The sequence below is a fragment of the Ochotona curzoniae genome, unplaced genomic scaffold, assembly GCF_017591425.1.
Source record: "Ochotona curzoniae isolate NIBS_2020 unplaced genomic scaffold, NIBS_Ocur_1.0 contig_1274, whole genome shotgun sequence".
Lineage (NCBI taxonomy): Eukaryota > Metazoa > Chordata > Mammalia > Lagomorpha > Ochotonidae > Ochotona > Ochotona curzoniae.
The window spans coordinates 24,394,280-24,414,711 of record NW_024465023.1 but is presented as its reverse complement, the minus strand read 5'-3'; the positions used below and the strand labels follow the sequence as shown (position 1 = coordinate 24,414,711).

At 34.6% G+C, this 20,432-nt stretch overlaps 1 pseudogene; it reads right to left on the bottom strand.

Moving 5' to 3' along the window:
- Positions 1 to 18,553: 18,553 nt before the first annotated feature.
- On the bottom strand, positions 18,554 to 19,106 carry LOC121171508 (annotated as a pseudogene).
- Positions 19,107 to 20,432: the final 1,326 nt, after the last annotated feature.

Here is a 20,432-nt window from a genome sequence, read left to right as displayed (position 1 = left end):
TCTGACTTGTTCCCTGTATCTTCCTTAATTCAACTTTTCTTTATTCTCTTCTTAAAAGGGGTTAACTTTCTCCATAGCTTCAATGCTTCTGAAGCAATTTAACAATGATACAATTATTAATATTATCTAAAAATACAAAGTTCATATATAACAAAGACTCGATTGTTGAAATTTCATGCCATTTGAACAACATGGCATAATCCCATAATCTAAGTAATTGTCTTTAATGACCTTTTTGTCTCTCCTTTCTGTAAAATCTGCCTTTTAAATAAAAATACATAAATCTTAAAAAAAACAACAAAGATTTATATATGTTTACCTGAAAGTCCTTTATGGAAAGACTGAGACAGAGAATCTTCCATCCATAGGATCATTCTCCAAATAGTCTTACTGGCTATAGCTGAGCCAATCCAAAGCCAGGAGATAAGACCTTCTTCCAAGTCTCCCATGGAGGTGCAATGTTCCCAGGTCACAAGCAGGGAGCTGGATGGGAAGTGCAGAAGCCTAGAAATGATCCAGTACCAAATGGAAAGGGAGGATTTAGCAATTGAGCCATCATGCTGGCCCCCAAATAAATACATCTTTAAAAAGTCATTTCAGAAAATGGAGAAGGAACTACCCACACCATAAGCTTCCTTTGGCTCATCTTTTTTCCAAAAGATTCCATTTACCTGTTCCACAATTTGGACATTTCCTATACAGTTGAATTCTTTCCTGGTTAAGGTAGAGATGATACATAAATATCAGGGTTTCACGTGTACTATATAAATCTTTCTTATAGCAGAATTTGTTTGACGTAAAAGAGGATCTTATTGCTTTAGAGATAAAAGGGATGAGGCAGCGTTTCAATAAGGGAAAGACATATTTCTGCAGTTCCAAAGTTATATATATACATTTAGATATATATAGATATATATATATATATAACTTCTTAAAGCATATACATCATATTATATGTACATAATCTTGATTATTCTAGGTTTAGAGGAACAAAGCTAAATTAATGAAAGAGCTTTTGTCAAACAACCAAAAGATGGTCAGATATTTTGTGTAGCTATTGCAAGAAAATGTTTTTCATTTCCTGTAAATAATGAAGATAAATAATTAAAAATCAATAGAGAAGCATCATTTGTGATTACTCATATCTGATAATTTATGACCTTTTGTAGAAATTATAGTATTGAAGCATTCTCATATATTTAATGACTAAAATGGTGTTAATTGGTAAATCTGTTGGACACAGATTTATTAAACATGAAAGTTACCCTTAATTCAGTTGCCTGTTAGCACTATCATTATATAGACTCTGTAATTTCCTTAAGTATCATTGAATTAAATCAGTAAGAAAGCAGATGCTAAAATAAGTTCAAAACAGAAATGATCACCTTGAATATTTTTGTTTAAATAAATGCCAATTTCTAAAAAGTAAAAAGTAGAATTAATATAAGATTTATTAATATGCTTGAGCAAATTTTCTAGCTTTTGTACCTTGTGTTTTTTTTTAATTTATAAAATACTTTTCACTAAAATATTTTTTTATTGAATTGATTGAGACAAAGACTTTATTAAAAACATTATTAACCTGCAGTCTCTTCAACTCCTACAGGGACAGAAAATGTATGGGTCAGAAAGTCTATGGCTATGAAACAGGTAGCTTAATTGAAGCACATTTATTTTGGTCTGTTTTCACAAGTAAAAGTTATTTTAGTTAACAGATGGGGAAAAGTGTGGAGGTCTTAAACCTAATACTGCTCTAATAAACTTAACATAAGGTTTTGATTGCTCTAACATAAAGCAATTTAATGCAAATGAGGATACAGAGTAAATATTACTTACTGCTCATTATGAAGTGTTAAATCCATCATCACAGCATGTAGTTCAGGACCTACTAGTTTAATCTATTCAAGTAACATAATGTGAGTGTATAAATATGTGCTTTGTAGAAATCTAAAGCATATTTCATTTACTAAAAATGGTAATTTTTAAGAACTTTCTCATTGCAATCTTGCAACTGAATGATTAATTATAATTTTCTACCTTAAAAAAGGTATTTGATTGTATTTTGGTACAAAGTTGAAGAATCAGGTTAAATTAATGTCCATTATTAACAAGAACAATATAAAATTTGTCAAAATGTTTGAACTAGTTATATATTATCATGTATAACTAGCCATCTATAAAACTTACACATTTTTATTCTATTTAGAAAATGCAAAATTCTTTATAAATTTCAATTGTTTATTACTCATCGGAATCAAAAAATATATAACTTAATATGTGAAAATTTTCAAGAAAGAATTGTTAGTAACCTCCAAATAATACAAAGAAACACCCTTAATTGGCAATTATATGTGTCTGCTATCCAAGTAAGCGCACTTGTGTAACTATGTGTGTATATTTTTTCCTGCTATTAATTGCTAAGAGGAATACAAACATATTTCAAATGAATTTATCTAGATGAGTTTCAGAATGGCTTGTATCTTGGTGTACATTAGCAGCAGAGTGCTTCGTTTCTCTTTTGCTGGCATCGTTCAAAATAGCCATGCTTTAATGAAAGGTAGGACAAAATATGTTTGCTCTATATTTGTAGGTGTAAGGGACATGTAAGGTTAGAAATAATAAAAATGTAGATAGATTTTTGTTATCTCTATAAGAATATATTCATGATGTATGTATGTGAGTACTTCAAATGGTTCATGGAAAAAACTGCATTCAACTGTAAGTTTAATAATTTGGTAGAAATTTTTAAGAGATTTATGTCATGTGTTTTCCCATGGATATTTGAGGGTTCCTTATGCTCTTTTAGGGTGATAGAATTTATATCAATTTTAATCACTCAGCACAAATAATTCGGTTGTTTGTAGGATTCCATTATTGATTATCCTATTCTTAATGGATACTGCCATTAGATGTTGAATAGTGTTGCAGTTTCTCATATGAATAGTAATGATGTATACAGACACCTGCTCAAAACCTCAGAGCAGAACAGCAATATTTCTGTCCCCTTCCCTCACAGGACCTGTAAAATTGTTCTTTCTCTCTTAAGGTTGGTTTATTAGTGTGGGTGGTTTTTCTCTCATTAGTTAATTTGATGCTTTCTAATGCAAATTAGCCATATTCTGTAGAAGAATTCAGAACAAGAAGGTGTCCCCTGAATTTCTTTAATGTACCTTAATTAAGATGAACTAGTCAGAAACTTAACCTTAAAAGATTTCCATAGATGGCAAATGTCATTTGAATGCAATTAGAATTAAATAATTTTAAAGCATATTTGAACAAAAGAACTTATGTAATCTGAATCAGCCCCTTCACTTTGAGATTTTGACAACCAAAGAAAAGGCCTACAAATTTTGCTTAGATATATATTATACACACACACATATATAAAGATATCTATATCTATATATATATATATACATATAACCTGTTACATGGTAGTAATATAAGTCAATTAGATAAAATAAGTCCATTGATTTGAAAGGAAGAATGATATAGAGAGAAGGAGGGATCTTCAATAAATTGGTTGATTCCTCAAACACAGCTAAAGTGCCTGCTAGGAGTCAGGCATTCCCTCCTGGACTTCCATGTGGGCAGGAGTGGCCTGTGCACTCTGGTCATCATCTACTTTTCCCAGGCACATTAATCAGGAGCTGGATAGGCAACAAAGTAGTCTGAACTCAATTGGCACTCTGATATAGAATGCTGGTGCTGAAAGTGTAACCTGTTTGCTATGCCACAATGGTGGTCCTGGTACTGTGAATTTTTTAAAGATTTATATATGTAAGAGCATGAGTTGGGGTGGGGGCAGACCAGACTAGGCAGGGCTACAACACCTGTGGGCCTCATGTGAGCTAGATCAGGGAAAGCCAGGTTGGGCTGACTGTTCCGACTGGTGCAAGCAAAAATCAGAGTAAGTGAGGGTTGGTTGGGCTTTGCTGCAGCATCAGCTGGCAGAGGCTGGCACTGGAGGCTGAATCTGTCAAGTTAAACTCAAGAACCAGCTGGAGAGTGCATAATCTGGGAGTGGGGGTGGCCTAGAAGGGAAATAGTGGGCACCTCCCTCTTGGGTTACCACTCCCACTGGACAGCATGAAAACCAGGACAGGGGCTTGGGTGGCTAGACAGAAAGGCATGCACCAGCATGTGTGAGGGCTGGATAATGGAGCTGGTTAGGTTGAACTAGGCTTCAATGCCCATTGACATGTATGAGAGCTGAATGGGATGTAGGATTGGACTAGTTTGCTGTACATACTGGCAAGCACAGGAACCAGGGAAGGGGGTGGGCCTGGTTGGGGTTATTGTGGGTCGCTCCAATAAGATTGCAGCTCCCACTGGTTTATGTGGGGGCCAAGTGTGTGCTGGGCAGAACCAGGCTGGACTGCAACACCCATTGGTTCCAGTGGAAGACAGAGCTGGAAACATAATCGACCCACCAATTCCAACCACCAGCTGATTGGGGTGATGGACTGTACCAGGCCCTGTACTTGCAAGAACACACAAGAATCTGGTCTGGGATCACCTCAGACAAAGTTTCTTTTGGGATCTCCCCAATCAAACTGCTGGACTCAGAACCCTAACCATGAAGAGAACTGCAGGTTCCATGGTCTGCCATGGAGTGCAAGTGTCACACCCGAGCCTCCTAAGAGGCTCAGACAGAGCAGTGGAGAGCATAACCAAGTGCACATGAAGGATATGGCAGTCTATCAGAACCTGCAGAGGATACTTGGCACCACAATAGAGGACAGAACAAATTAATCAACTACCCCAGCCATATGTTGGCATTGAAAAACTGGACAAACGGAGACTCTAAGGTGGACTATGTCAATTCTGCAGTGACCTCATTGTGCTTTTGGCGAGATTGGCAATAATTCATAACTGTTGAACTATCAAAACCACTTGAGCAAGACACTCAGAGCATACCCACATCAGGGATTTGGGATGGCTGGGAGACTGGGTGGGGCTTCTCCCTATATCTCTCCTTTCACCGCAGATACAGAAAAAAAAAAGAGAATGTGGAAATAATAATCTTAACCAGTTTCCTGTAGCCCTTCAACCTTGTGCCCTAATTAGCTATGTAAAGATTGTAAAAAATAAAGAAACAAATATTTACTTATATTTATTGGAAAGGCAGATTGTTTTGAGAGAGAAGGAGAGATAGAGAGATCTTCTGTCCCCTGGTTCACTCCCCAAATTCCTGCAATAGCCAGGGCTGAGTTGATCCAAAACTAGGAGCCAAGAGACTCTTATGTGTCCCCCACATAAGTGTAGTAGCCTAAGGGTATTGGCCATTCTCCACTGCTTTCCCAGGCCTTCTACAGAGAGCTGGGTTGGAAGTGGAGCAGCCAGGACATGGACTGGTGCCTGCCTATATGGGATGCCAGCACCACAAGGTGGAGGATTAACCTATTGAGTCATGGTGCCATCCTTGTATTGTTAATATTAAAGTAATTTTATTTTATTACTAGTATGTTCAGTTTAATTCATCAGATGTAATTGAAAATTTTAACAGAAATATACAGTTGCATTATTCAAACCTCCCATCATTCCTTTCTCCTGGAGGCAAATATTTTGAATCATTGAAATACTTAATATATGTCTCCATAATTCTACGTACTATATATACAAAGTAATCCAAGTTCAAATTTTGGCAGAAACATGATGCTAAGCTAAAAACCTTCTAATTTACATAAACATGGATAGATCAATATGAAGAAAACCTACTCCAGTGTACACATACCTGTATGCACATATACCACATAAGGAAAGCTTACATTTATTACACTGAATCAGGCTTTATCTACTGGTAAGTGATACATTAGCTAATGATGTCATTTGTTCTTTCAAATGCCATTTATTATTACTGCACAAATTTTAGCTCCAGCAATATTGATTAAACATTTTCATATTTTAATCTAACTGGTGCTACTGTGCCTTAGTGCTCTGTAACTTCCCTTGATCATCATTCTGAAGATATCCTTTTTCTTGTTCAGGGCTCCTTTTTCTTGCTGCCTTTCTTCTTTCCTCATTAACTGTTTTGTGTTGCTTCATGGTATTCTCTTTAAAAAGGCATATGGGGCCTTTAAGACTTTTGCCTGGAAAATATTTTTATTTCCTACTAATATACTTGATTGAGGTGATTTTTAGCACATAGCTCTGACATCTTTGTTCTCATATGTCTAATATGAGAACATAATAATGTTCTCAAATGTCTCATATGTCTCATATGTTGATATATCTAAAGTCATTCTAATCATAAATTCATTGTAAATAAAGCATTAATTTCTATTTTCATGGAGTCATATAGGAATTTCTTTGTATTCAGTACTCTGAAATTTCATAATGATGTTATTTGAATTAATCTACTTTCATCTATTATGCTGGGCATTCATATCCATTCAGTGTGGATCCATTCAATGTGGAAATTTATGCATTTCAGGTCTGGAAAATCTTTTGAAATGTTTGCTTGTTTCCTTCTAAGCATCCCTTCTTCATACTCTTTCTACAATGTTTATTATGCAACTGTTATGCTTCTTGGAGTAGTCTGTTTTCTACATTACTTTGTGTTTTACTCTACTTCTGAATATTTGCTTGATTTAATCTTTTACTTTTCCAGTAAGATTTTCATTTTTCTCTATTATGCAGTCTCAGGAAAAATCCTTTGAGAGACTTGAATATGCATCCAGTTCTGAAAAGAGAATTTAACACACAAAGTAAAAGGGTGAAAAGAAAACTCACAGAAAGTTAGTAAATTGTCATTCCTGGTACTAAAGAAAAAAGGTAGCAGAAGTTAACAGAACCTAGAAAATATACAGGAGACATTTGCTATGATCTCTGAGAAGGACATAGTAATCAATTGGTGTGAAGGTTGCCAAGTTAACAAGTGGCCCAAGGGCCTGTGGCCTAGACTGTCGCAGGGAAACTACTAGATTAGTCCTCATGCTGATGTCTCTGACAGCAAAGGGCATGGGGCAGCTGCATTTACCAGTACTGGAAAAAGTTGCAAATTTGATTTAGCTGCTACTATTGGAAGAAAATGCCATTGATGGGGTGAAGAAGAATTGCTGGCAAGAAAAGAGAAGTAAATAAATTCTTTATCCTTGCTCTAACCTCAGAGTCTCTCAGACTTGCTGGTGACAGACCTGAACACATAGGAACTAGCAAAGCATACAGAGGGCTTACAGAGTGCCTCTTGCAGCAACATCAAATAGATTAAGGATAGATTTTTTGATTTGAAGAAACAGTAACTCAAAAACTGTTCTGTTTTTCAGAATATATCATTTTCCAAAATAGCATTCTGGTTTAATGTCATGGATAATATTTTATCTCTGTTGATGCCAAAATTTTCTTCTTGCATAGTGTTTATTATTCCCAATGATATGGTTTTCTATTGTTATTTTACTCCTACTTTGTCTTTTCTCTATCTCCTCATTTATTCTAATCTATGCTGGGGACTTTCTATGAATACTCATCATCTGCTTAATCATATTTATAATATGATTAGTGATTAAAACTCTGAATATGTGGGACAAGCTCAACAAATGTAAACTTGATCTTAGGTGGATCTGCATGGGGTGTTCTATGGAAATCATGGCGGGACTTAACTCAGATTTTCCCTTTTGAGCTGATCAATTCTCCAAAGACTTTCTGGTCTTACGTCTGAATTGTAACATTCTGCCCTTGAGCTTGTTAGGGAGAGATAGTCCTGAGATCTGATCATTCTGACAAACTGGTAACTATCCATCTGCCTGCTTTACAGATTGCTTTTTATTTTTCTTTCTGCTTTCCTCTCATTTAAACATTTTTTCTCCTTTAGTTGTGTGCCAGTGCATGCTTGTGTGTATAATGAACATATCTTCAATGTGTCAATATTATAATAATTACAATAATACAGTGACACTTTCCATCTTAACACAGATGTTATGCTATTTGAAATTGTTTACTACAATATAAATAATGGCTTCAAATGAAGTATTAATTATTTTGGGCTAGAGAGTTTAAACTAAGAGAGTATTTTTTTTTAAATTTCCCTTGTCATTCTCAACCTGACTTTTAAAATGTTTCCTGAATTTCTCATGCAAATTCTTAGGATATAACACATACTACCAATTTCAGTTTCTTTATCTGTGAGACAAGTTTCCTAAAATGCATAAATGTTATTTAAAATTATTTAAGAACTTTGTGAAACAGCATAAATTTTTAAAATGCCTTATACTGCAGGGTTTCCTCTAGTTAAAAAATGTATGCAATATAAAGATAGAAATGAAAGAAATTCTGTGCAGTGACTTCATTCTCAGATTCTATGCTGATTCAAAAAGCGAGATTTTACCTGAGTTTCTTTAGGTCCTCTAAATAATTTGTGGATCAAACCAGTTATGGAAATAAATGGTCAGAACTGTAGTTGAAGGAAGTTTCCCTTAACCAAGACTGATATTTTAAGAATGCTGTAGATGTTATTGTAATTTAATTTATAATTGAATTTCAATGGGCTGTTCTATGAAGAATGATCCATTATTATCAAGCAAAGTTAGCATCTCCAAAATCTTATATGTATTTGCTTTCAAATCATTAAATGCATTTTATCATTATTTTAATATCTTGTTGAAGATATTGGAAAAAATACTATTGGCAAATAGTATTATGCATTCAGTTTTGATCCAACAATTATTTGACTAAATGTACATGCAGTATGTAAGTATTATGGGCTTCATTTTTTAGCTTGCATATTTTATTATACAGCTTGATACATAACTTTAATTTAATAACTCCCTGGAATGGTATTCAATATGAGATCAGAGAACAAATTATTGTAACTACACATAATACCTAATCTACAACTATGTATGAGTCACAGATAATTTACTATCATAATTATAATAACTGTTATTTATTAAACACTCCATTTTATCCAGATACTTGATAAGACTATTGTATACTATTGTGTTTAATCTTCACAACAAAATAGTAATGTAGACTATGCCATTACCCTCAGTAATTTACTTGAGAAAGTTAAGTACAGACCATTTTGATATCTTGCCTATAATGTATGCAGCTCTAAAACAGATGAAGCAATGTTAGGAAAACTGTGGCAGAATCTGAGACGCAAACCTACTTGTGTGTGTGCAACATCTTATATTAATACCACTAATAGCAGAAATTATATTAAAGTGATTCTACCTGTGTTAGACAAAATAATGAACCCACAGATGTACACATCCTAATGCTCACATTCTTTTAATATATTTGGTTACATTATACAGAGGAATTAAATATATAAAAGGAATTAAAATTGCATATCCATAGACAATGAACTGGGGAAATTATCCTTAATTATCTGGGTAAGATCAATGCAATTATCAGGATTCTTGTAATTGGATATATTGTTTGTTTATTATTATTTCTTATTTGGGAGAGAGCACAGCAAAAGTTTTCTCCTGTCCATTGGTTCACTCCACAAATTTTCCCATCTGGACCACGAGGAATAAGAAGTGAATATAAGACTTAGTCTAAGACTCCCAAATAAGTGGCAAAGACCCTAGTATTGGAATATATTACCTACTGCCTCTCAGGGTCTGCATTAGCAGGAAAAAACTGGAATAGGAAATGAAGCTGAGATTTGAATTTAGGTGTTCTTATATCTGACAAAGGCATCTCAAACCAGTACATTGAATGCCTGCCTTCAAGGATCCTTCTATGTAGAAGTGGCATGCAGAAAGAGAACCAAATGGATGGCAGTGTGAGCTTGCCCTGGCTTAGTGTTTCTGGATTTGAATGTGAAATGAGAAAGCTATGAGCCACTGAATGTGAGTGCCCTTTGAAAGATTTCCCCTAGAGGCTTTAGAAAGAAATACAGCCATGCTGACAGGTTAATGTTATCCCAGGAATTCTGAACTACATAACTGTAAAATGATAAAACTAAAAGATACCCAAAGAAAAACATTCAAAGTCAGTCTTATTAAGTTGAACAGATTATACACTAAACTTTTAGTGTGTACGCAGTTGGCACTATATATTTAGATATACAGATAGATATAACTATATACCTATAAAGATATCTATGACATAGATATCTGACATATATATCTATGTTATATATCTATATCTATTTCTATCTATCTATATTTATATGGGTAGATATTTCTATATCTATAACAATAACAGATGGGCTAAAAGCTATAGTTACAATACAAAGAAATGCATTCATGTTAATCACCTATTAATTGTTGGATACTCTGCCTACAATGAATGCCATGTTGTTTTTCAAAATCTTCTTCAAAGTTTTTATTTTTCCTGCTTAAAAAATCCTCTTTCATCATTGCACAGAATTTCACTAAACCATATATTGTATACTAAGGAACAATTATAAGTTTTTATTTCCTAATCCTTTAGTCAGTAATTTCCTTTTAAATATGCCATAGCAAAATGCACTCAAACTCAGGAGTTTACAACACATACTGTGCATTTTTATGCCTAGTTATTGGTGTGTGCAGTTCTATCTCAGCATTGTCTATAGTTCATCTAAAACTTCAGGTGTCACTTTCAGTTCAAGTTTTCCTGTGGCTCTCATTCTTAGCACAGTATAAATGGGTAGTATCTACCAGGGGAACATATGTCTTAAGACTATAATCATTAGATTCTGCATAGTAAGCAGAACTTGTAAGGAATCGTTATTTTTTTTTTAATTTGGAACACAAATACTGTCACTTCTGCTAACTTTCCATTGTCCAAAGTAATTGTACAGGTTATGCCCTAAATCAATAGACATCAAAGTGTTGTCCTTCCTTTGAGGTGTGGGCGGGGGAGAAATGGATAATAACTGAACAGTAATATAATATACAGCAGCCAGTATTCATAAAAATGAATCTCAGCTAAGATATGAATGTTTATAATTCTCTGAATATTGATATCCATTATTCCATGACTTAATTATCTAGTGATATATACCAATTCAAAGATAAGGCCTTGGATTATTATGGTGATTTTAGCAATTTTTGTGTCTTGTGGCTTTTATTAAAAATTTTTTACAACTTTTTTTTTTACAAAATTTTCTTTACAACTATTGCTTTGGGGTAAAATTATTATAAATCACCTGGACATTGTTGGTTGTGTTTGTGTCTTTGGGAAGCTATTCCTTTCAGAAGGCAAATAAAATTACAATCACAATTGCAATAGAAAATATGAAGATGAAAAACTAGTATTTTTCTAAGAACTTCTTTTTAAAACAGCTCCCTGAGAATTTGATACAATGGCTAATTAAAGTTTTTCAGAAGAGTAAGGTTTTACTTGTATCTGGATTGCAGAATGTTTTGTTAGAATGCAACAATAGTTTTTTTTCTATATAGGTCCATTTTATGACTTTGCATATATGTTAGGTTGGTTAGAAATGCTATCTGTAGCCTAAAATAGGATACTTGATGCTTCATACTGGTAGCCAGTTAACTGGAAAAAATAGCAGTGTCACTCATCAGTAATAACAAGAAGTAACTATCAGTCTCTGGGATCTTTTCCAATAATATTGTTTTTTCTACAAAGTAAGGTTTCTTAAATGTTTATTTTGAAGGTAGAGAGCTAGAGAAACTCTATTCACTCCCCAAATGCCCGTAACTACTTCGGCTGGACCAAGACTCAAACCAGGAACCAGGATCTCAATCAAGGTGACCAGAATCTAATGATTATGCTATTACCGCTGCATCCCATGGTCTGTTCTACATCAGTAGGAAATGGAATTCAGGATCCCAGATCTGGGAACCACACACACACACGTGGATTTAGGAATGTTAACTTATATCATAACTGCTAGACTAAAAGTCTTCCATACCAATAACATTTTTAACATATAATAACACTCATGTTTCTATCATTTTCACCATCCCCAGGCTTTATTGGGGTGCCATGGATGGGACCTCTACATGTTCATTATGTCCTAGGTAAAAAGACTAAAAAAATGCTTCTTTCTCTTATTTATTTTCACTTGAAAAGGAGAGTCACACAGAGGAAAAGACAGTTTTATGTGCTGGTTCACTTGCCAAATGCCCACAACTGCCAGGGAGGGACCAGTGTGAAATCAGAATTATGAACTTCATATAGGTGTCCCTCATGGGTAGAAGAGACTCACTCAGTTTAGCCATCACCTGTAGTTTCTCCAAGTGTACACTAGCAGGAATTTGGAAGTGGAAACAGACCCATGGCTGGAACACATGCTTGCTGATACTTGATGCTAGGATTCTGTTTGGTGTCTTAAATGCTATGCCACTCACCCCTGCTTCCTGCTTATTTTACACTTACCCTTAAATGGGGAAACTTAAGAAAATATATGTTATATTGTATAGTTATTATATTATCATTACATTAAATGACTATTCCTGTTGATTTTCATGTAGATACCTTTCTATTGTAAGCTATGTTCAGAGCGTTCCTCTAAACTTTTGGTTTTGTTATTCTTCCTGGTTCAAGTTCTCTTGTTAGTCTGCATAAATTACCTCTGTATTCATCCTGCTCTTGGTTCTCCCAAACTTCCCATCTCACTACTAGGGTAACAAGATCAAAGAACATATATAAATTCCAGTTCAGTAATTCTGTAAGGTGTATTTGCATTGTTTTAAATGATTCTGTTTACTACAGACAATTCTATAATGTTTCTATAAAGGAACAGTGAATTATCATTCAATAATCCTCTCTTCATTGCAGTAGCATTTTCTCTGTTTTTGGTTATTCATTTGAACAATTATTTATAGTATTCTTTTTTTATTTTTTAAATTTTCATTTTATTTATTTATTTTTTTATTACATTGCATTATGTGACACAGTTTTTAGTCACTGGGATTCCCCCTGCCCCTTCCTCAACCCTCACCCCATGTTAGATTCCTCCACCTTGCTACATTGCCACAGTTCAAGTTCAGTTGAGATTCTTTCATCCAAGCATATACCAAGCTTAGAGTCCAGCATCTTATTGTCCAGATAAGTTCAACGGTTTCTTATGGAGACCATCTCTGGTCTGTAGTATTCTTTTTTACTTTATCCCTTAAGAACTACTATAGAGTAGTTTTTCTGCCTTGGTGCTCTATTTCTTTCATTCCACAGGTTTATAATGGGTAAATTAAATAAAATAGAAAATCTCAGTCATTAAATCTTCACACTAATGACTTCCATATTTTAATCGATTCAAAATTATCAGCAAAGTTTCAACTGTCCTTCTACCCACCCATAAGAATGTATAATCCACATACATTTCACTTGAGCATTCTTCCAATTAAACTTTTATCTTCTTCACATTTAACCTTATTTCATGTAACTCAATTTTTATTTGCTCAAGCACTTGAACCAAGGGCTTTGGATTCTTCTTTGGAGTCTAGATTTCTCCTTTTCTCTCACCATCTTCATATTTGTTCCAATTGCCCCAGATATGTTCTTCCAATTGCTTCACCCTTGCAATCTGTACTTTCACTCATTATTTACATCAGGCCACCAGGCAATGGATGAATTGTGCACGTTATTATGAGCTTAATACCTCACTGCATGACAAAGATATATGTTTTCTGTTTGTCCCCTCCCACCAGTTCTACCCCTACTTTCTGTTTTTCCCTACACTCTATGAGATGGGCCTTGACATCTATGGTCATTTGTGCCCTCTGTCTTCTTAATGGTTTCCTAAAAGAGAAAGCTCAGAGACAAGATTGGAATCATAGGGAGATTCACTTCTACTGGATTTATTTTTTCATTTGTATCCTCAGTGACTCTCCATTGACTGACTTTGTGTCTTTACTCATGGATACATCATACATCTTTATTAGTAGTTAATTCTCAGAAGAACACTTGACGTGATCCTCCAGGTATTTCACTGGTAACAGCTGATAGTTACAATATTCTTTTTAGTTTTGGTAAACTCTGTCAATATCTTTGTAAATAAATAGGGTCTGTATGAATAATTTCTAATATTTTTTGAAGGTGTTACCTGTTTCCTATTGGGACTTGATGAATCCACCCCTTTTTAGTCATGTGTTTCTGGGTAAGTTACTTAATTTCCTGTTGATACACATTATGGAAGACAACAAGATAATGATTCAGATACTTGGGTCTCTGCTGTCATGTGGGAGACCCAAGTTTCATTCCTGGTCCCTTGTTGCTGCAGACATTTGGGAAAGGAAACAGCTAATGAACAATCTGTCTAGGTCTCTCTGCATTTCATATATAAATAAATAACATAACAATAAGTAATTTTGTTAACGATTATTTGTTAATACAAAATTAATATTTATCGTTACTTGCTAGAAAACATGCAACTGAGTACTTTGGGCTGGTCCAGAGAAAGAATATTCCATCTTCTCTGGATGCTTACCTGTATTTTTTGAAACAATAATATATGCTTGGTGCTAGGTAAGAGCAATTATTAGTGTAAGCCCAATTAAAAACTTTGTGGTAATACAAATGATGGACTTGAGAAAGAAGCCGTAGATTGGACATGCATATTATACAAAGTACCTAGCTTGAGTTTAATCATAGAATAAAATAAGTGGAGAGTAGGCTTGGAAGCCTTTTGGAGAAAATATGTTACAGAGAGAGAGAGAAAAATAACAGTGCCTGCAAGGTAGAAGATTCTAAGTATAAATTACTGGGATGTTAAAGAAAAATATTCGGATTATTAGGTACTGTAAGTTTGGCAGAGAGAAATGGACATTGCTGGAGGTTTCAGAAAATAATTCAATGTAACTGTGAAAATTACCCATAAGCACAAAACAATATTGATGTTTAATGCTAGAGGTGTATCTCTGAGTTGTAAATTACTATTTTAAATCACATAGCACTTGAAATGGTCAATTATTTCACACCTCTTTCCTCCATTTTGAAAGATCTATTATAATGTGTACAAAGCAGAATGTGGGTGAATGAAGCAGGCAAGGAACAAAATAATAAGAAAAACAATTTTCCTAATTATTTGATAAAAAATTAAGAACATAGCCTCATACACTTTCTTCATATGGGTATTTCTGCCTCTGAACAATCACATTAGACAAGTCAAATTCCATTAGACTTGGGATGGCATGCTTCTTCTTTCCTTTCCTGTGTCGCATATAGATACAAAACAGCTTTTTGTATTTTAAATAAAAATGAAAAATAAGGTATTAGAAAAATATGTGATTATAACTCATGTATAGTTTCTTTCTTATTTCTATGTACTATTCAAGATATAGAAGAATGGGATAGAATGATTTTTGCAGTATTATGTGGGCTGTCACTGAGCATGACATGTAGGAGTGTATAATCACCACTGTTATCTAGGATCAGATCTTAAGTTTGTGTAATAATATCAAGAAATTCAGATAGAGAAACCATTAGATAGGCATATTTGTTGTTGATTATTTCATATTTTTACTTTGTAATACAGTGAGTTTGGTTCCATCTTTTAAGTAACATTGGCTCACTAGATTCCTGATTTTTTTTTATGAGTTGGATATCTCATCTTTTGCTGTAATGCCAGTTTTATTAGTATTTCAAATGAAACTTTCCATTTCAAAAGGAAGTTATATTTCATTCCTTTCATGGACCAGATACATGAACACATGATATCATAGTTACAGGTACACCTGTTTCAACCATTCATTTTATAGATTGTGGGAAAGAGGCATATTATTATACTTATCAAATCTTTTTTCTCTGCTTGAATCATTGACCTATATATGTATTTTGTTAGTTGTGAAATGAGCTTGTAAGTCTCAAAGACTCAATTCGAACTACTTTAAGCAATGACTGACATCATTGGCTTATGTAGTAAGAACATCTAATTGCATTACGTTAGCTCTTGTTTCTATTACTACTTTCAACCCTTCAACCTCCAATGGTGGCCTAATTCTAAGGTTTTTATCATTGGAAGCAAAGCAACCATTAGTGACTGTGCTTCTGCTACGACTTGGATAACAGAGTGCTTCCAAGGTTTATGTGTCATGAGCATGGTGCCCAAAGTATTCCGTGAACAGTTACTAGACTAATGTTAAAGACTGATGGATTAAGAGTGGGGGCCTAAACTAATTATGGCATCTTGGGAGTGGGCATAATGGGAGGACTTTAGCTCATTAGGGGATTACCTTCAGCAAGTAGTTCTGTGACAGGATGAACAATTATAGAGTGCATCCAACAATAGCCAGTTGGGTTATATTGACTCTCCTCGCTTAAGGAGGAACCAGGTCCTGGGAACTGATCCCCCTGAAAGGAAAAACTAGATCTTGGGACCTGAGCCCCCTGAAAGGAGGAACCAGGTCTTGGCAACTGAGCCCCGTGAAAGGAGGCTCCAATTTCCAAGAAGTTAAACTCTAACTATAACTATAGAATTCTTCATCTTGGCTCTAACCTTATTGTACCTTCTGTAGCCTTATTTGCTTGCTTGCTTGCTTGTTTGCCAACATAAGGATCACTAAGATGTGGGTTTTTTCCTTTAAAAGCTAACTGCCCTGATAGCTAGGGGCTGTCTCCCTCAGACCAATTCTGAGTGGGGGCAGTCACCAACTGGCTGATAAAGACCCCCCCGCCCAAATTCTAAATTGGCTTCAGTGGTCTTTTATACAGTGCGCTCCATAACAGTTCTCTGAAGAGGGTTGGTTAAGGAGCATTTGGTATGGCTTCTCTGCTTTTTGTATAATCATGTGTTCATCATTTGCCATCCTTTGGCCTTATCAGATACCTGAACCAATAGGGGGTATTCCTTGGACTGTAAACCTCAAAGCTGTAATAAAAAATGAACCTTTTTCCGTCACAAGTAGCTTTTCCCAAGTATTTCAATAGTGGCAATGAGAAGCTAATGCGGCTTCCTTCATCCTTATTTGTAAGACTGGTTCCATCAGAAGTCTCACAGAAGGAACTGGCTTTGCTAGCTTTAGGTCATAAATCTATTTTGAAACAACCATTTCACTTTGGGATAGGCTACTCTAATTGGCTAGGATCAGATTATATGCTTTCCTTCGGTTGGTTATTTGATGAGCAACATTTGAATCACCTGGACTGCAGATGTGGAATTCCAGCCCCCCAATACAATTTGGATAGACAAAACCTTTCTGTTAATGACTCTTCCAAGTGTAAGCATTTTTTTGTTCATTACAAACAATCTTAGAAGATTCATTTTAGAAAGAGAAATTTAACATATTTGTACAGTGATACAGAAAAATGATTTTTTCCTTCTTTTCTGTTGACCTTTGTAAGTCATAAAGTTGAAAGAATTGGGCACTGCTATTCCTTCCTTTATTTCCTTTGTTTCCTATCTACTTCCTTCCATGTTCCCTTTCTAATTCTGTCCTATCCTTCCCCTTGGGCCAATATTTTGAGAAAATTTAATATGAATTTCATAGACACAAATGTTACATCTCTATAAAAAACAAAATAGGTGAAAATAGAGTTCAAGAAGGTCCAATATTTAAAAAAACCAGATAAATACTAATATTAAAATGTCTTAAAATAGTTCCTCATGAAAGATTCAGTTGCTGGATTTTAAACATTTCATCACAGAAATAAAAGAATAAAACTGCTACATGATTTATAATGTACACAGAAGCTCAAAGAGTTCCTCAGAATAAATATAGCTATTCTGACACAGACAAGAGAGAGATTTCATTCAAAAACCTTCATAGAAAGAATGTCATATAATGCAAAATGTAGCAGTCTTCTAAAAATGCAGCTGCTGGATTCATACTGTTTTCAACATTCCTACAACAAATGCATCTATTGAGCTGATATGAATAATTTTTTTGTAGTTTGATATAAGTTAATGTCATTAAATGAAATTTAAGTATGTAAAGTCATATTTCAAAGATGCTAATAGAATGTAAGTCAAAATCATAACTAAAGTAATTAAGATTGCATTTTCTCCCAATATCTGTAGCAAGCTATTGCAAATTTATAACAAATGTGGTAATACTACTTATTCCATTAACTAATGGGAGAATAGATTGGGGTTTGAAATGACAGGTAAATTCATAATTTTATCAATCCATTAAGAAACGAAAAAGAGTACCTCTCGTCAAAGTGCATTTACATGGTTAATTTCATCCTCTCTGAAATATCATCTACTTTATTCTAAACTCCCTTTGATTCATTATGCATTTATCTGTGTCACAATAGCATTCATTTTCTAACTTGTAATTTTTCTCAAAAATCAGGTTCTGCACCTCAGTGACCCCCTTCTCATATTGTAATGGATACTTATCATATGTACGTTACAGTTCTCATATACACAATTTTGTTTTTGATCTCCAGAAAGTTCTATCTACAGATAACATATGGATAAGAAATGGATGGATATAGAACTGCATGAGGATAGAATACATTAGCCTTGTGGGAGCTTACCAAACCTGTTATCTTCATATTTTAATAAAGAAATTCAGTAAAAATCAATAGCCATCTGGGGAATGCAAATGAAAATCATAATGAGATATCATCTCACTTTAGTTAACTGATATTATCAAAAAGACAAAAACAACAAATGCTAGCAAGGATATGAAGGTCAACGGATGAATGAAAAAAATGTAGAGGTAATTCTTTCTCTCTTTCATATATATATATTTTTCAATGGCTATCACTGCACCAAAAGAGGGTTCTTGAAGGGTATTGCTGCCCCCAATGAACTTGAAATCATAAACTGAGTCTTGATTTCAAATTTCCTATGGAGTATCACGTTGACCTTGTTTCTATGTCCTATTCTTTGACCAAAGGCATGGAACAAGTAGAGGCTCATGGCAGGCTCCATGTGACTCAGGTTCTCCATCCAGTGTAAGCTGATGGAAGCACTGATGTAGGCATGCCGGTTTTCTCTTGAGTTTCTTTCTGACTTCTTGGTCATCCAGTTAAACTTTTTATCAGACCAGGCAAACAGTGTCTCCTTGAGATTTTCCAATATTGTTTACATAACGCATTAGTGCTGCTTGCATATCCTTTGCCCCAGCACATAATAATGAGATTTAATCTGCATTTTATTGATCCACAAGATTTTGGGTACACTGGTATTTATAAAATTTGGTATAGAGTGCCCACTCTTTGGGGTTACTCTCCTATGTCTGCACTTCCTCCACCTCATTACCAAAGAGCTGGTGCAGGATGTGGATCAGATCAGTCAGGCGCTGTGGCTGCATTTGTGGGGTTAGGTGACTGGCTTGGCTCTGGACTAGGAGTCCGTGTCCATGCCTATGCTGATTCACACAAGCGTACCCACAAACCCTGTCATGCAAACAAAACCTACCTGGCTGATTTCAGATACTGTACAGGTTACCACATTTAGTCCTCAGAACAATTCCATAAGAAATATAGTGTAACTATTTTAGATCATAGCAAAACTACTAATGCAGTGCTTTGATGTGAAAGAGAAGCTATTCAAGCAAAGACAACATTTGTTTTATTTCTCCTTGCATCAAGTATTATCAGAGGGTTAGTAGAACTAATGAGAAAATATTTGTGCTATTTGTTTCTATTTACCTGCATACACTTGCCCACAAGTTTTGCCTGATGGAAAAGCCAGAGATAATTCATTGAAAACACTAAATTTCGTGCCATACAGCACTGGAATGGTTTCCTTCTAATATTGTCAAATTAGAAATGTGACACACTCCCCACCCCCCACTTTCTGCCTGTCTTTGAATGTCTTTTAAACTAGCTTAAGTAACTCACTAAGGATTTTTGATTTGAATTTATTCATATGCCCTCATTCCATTATTAACCTGAAGTGAACATGTAGCAATACACAATGGAAAAAGAACTTCTAAAACTCTATGTGCTATTAATGAAGACAAAACTTAAAAAAAAAGAGAGAGTGAGAGAGAGAGATGTGATAACATTTTCCCATCTTATTTTTGCATTCCCTTTTTCAGCCCTCTTGGAAAATCCTAACAATACTAACAGAAAATGACAACATTAACAGATTTTGAATAGTACTTGTATCTCAGACCCTTGCTATGATCAAGGGCTCAAGGAAGAATATTTTTCATCCCAACACTCTTTCTGGGGCTGAAAGTAATCCTTTGTCCACTTTAAGACCTTTCTTTGTTTTCTTCACTCTTTATTTTGTTTATGTTGTTTTTGCTGTGATTTATTCCAGTGAACTGTTATCTGGGTCATGTTAATCAGAAATCTTTCATTGAAAACAAAATACAGCTTCAGTATTCTTGCCATTTATTGCAATGTTTTACTTTAAGAACCAATCAATTATTTTTTCCTAATCTATATATAGTAAGTCATTTTCCAGTGCTAACAGAATTGAGTCACCCAACTCCAGGTTTGACCCCCCCCCCCCAGTTCTGTCAGTTATTTGGCTGACTTTCATCTTAGGGAAGCTACTCTGAGCCTCAGTTTTGTTCTCTGAAAAAAATGAATATATAATGTAATCTTAGAATCCTTACAAGGATTAAAAAGGTAATTATAATGTCTTGGAACTCAGCACACATTAAATGAACAATAGAAATTAT